This window comes from Myotis lucifugus, unplaced genomic scaffold (genome assembly GCF_000147115.1).
Source record: "Myotis lucifugus unplaced genomic scaffold, Myoluc2.0 scaffold_26, whole genome shotgun sequence".
Lineage (NCBI taxonomy): Eukaryota > Metazoa > Chordata > Mammalia > Chiroptera > Vespertilionidae > Myotis > Myotis lucifugus.
This window is the reverse complement of record NW_005871074.1, coordinates 5,673,592-5,675,471: the sequence shown is the minus strand read 5'-3', so window position 1 is coordinate 5,675,471 and position 1,880 is coordinate 5,673,592.

The window sequence follows — 1,880 nt, the reverse complement described above, 5'->3', positions numbered from 1 at the left end:
ATGTTGATAACATCCTATAGGATATCCATTCATTAATCTCTCTTCTGGGATTCAGACTTCCCCAATAACTCTGCAGATTAACACCTAATCAATTTTCCTAAAACAATAACACCAAGTTATTGCTCTCTTTCACAGTTTGATAATTCTCCATTTTATGAAGTCCAGACTCCTCAATTTGACCTTGAAAATCTACTCCCGACCTACCTATCAAACATCATTTACCATAGTTCTCCAACAACAACAACAACAAAAAACACCTCTCTTCTCTAGTCTTCCATCATACCATTCTGTTTTCACTTTAGCCCTTTCTTAATATGTTTCACTTTATTCTTTTCTAAACCACTGTCTATCTAGTGCTACTAGAAGCCCAGACTGTGTCATTTTTACTTTTTGCCTTTCTCCAACTTCCTATGTATGTCATGTTCTGGGCACTTGTGCTTTTTCAGAATTTTATTTGTCCGTCTGTTTCCAAAACTAGAATACAATTCACAGTAGATTTACAATCTAGTTAATTTATACCAAACTGATATGGCCACATAAGGCAAAATATATATTTTATTGATAAGTCATTCCGCATGTAATTTTAAACTCTTTCTGCCATTTGCTGGCTTGCTCCTTGTGATAAAACTTCAATGAACAAGATTTGACATATTACCTCATGTCACAGACACTTAATAGCTTACTAAGTGATTTGCAATGACAAAATAATGAGAAGGACCTCTCTTTGACTTATAAAACCAACTGACCAAACAAACAAAAAGCCTCCCCTGAACAGAAAGCAATTTTGAAAATAAAGGTGGCAAGAGTTTATTTATATCACTATTTTTTGAGTTTGATACAGGGTCACTTAGCATTTCTGAAACTGCAACTGCATCGAGCTGTAACCTGTACTGACACATCTCTTAATCCAGTGCATGCTTTCTATATCTTCTGACAGTTCTACTCTAGTTGACTTTCAATGACTTGCTCAACAGCACTGTCCTATTGGGCACAGACCAAGTATTTCAGTATTTTCTACCCAACCTCCTCACCTGGCTACATTGTGCTGCAGATCGAGTACCAGGAAACAAAAAGGTGGGGGGCTTGCCGACATGGCTCAGTGGTTGAGCATGGACCTATGAATGAGGAGGTCACGGTTGGATTCCTGGTCAGGGCACATCTCTCATCATGGATGTTTCTATCTCTCTATCCTTTTCCCTTCCTGTCTGAAATCAATAAAAATATGTATATATTTTTAGAAAGGGGAGCACACTGTTTCTGAATTTCAGTAAACTGACCCATGAGTACTTCTTGCATTCTCCATATTTGGAGTTTTTTTTGGTGAGTACCCAATGCAGAGTAACTAGATGTAGTAAGTGGCTGTTTGATGCAGCAGAAAAATGTATGGGTTTGGAAACCACTGAGAATACTTTCAGATCTCAGCTCCATCACAAACTATATGGCACCTTGAACAAGTTATTTAGATGATCTGATTTTGTATGAACTTATAGTTAACAAAGAAGCAAAAGAACGGATTTACCAATGTTACCATGAGGCAAGGATACAGTAAGGGTAAAGTTGTAGCTTTGAAAATAAATAGCCTGTGTATAAATCATAATTGTACTACTAATTTGAGTTGTGCCTAAGGTCCCCCATCAGTAAAATGAGGAATAATAATAATATTTACCTGATAAGGTTGTTGTGAGGATAGAATGAGTTAAGGTATGTAAAATGCTTAGAATAGTACCTATCATATAGTGAGTGACTAAATTCATTATATCAGGTGTCTACCACAGTGTCTTGAAAGTTGCAATGCTCTATAATATTACTCTCCCTCTCCTAACTGCTTCACATACACTTCTTCCTCCCACTGTTTTTATTGTCAGAAGCTTGGAATTTAC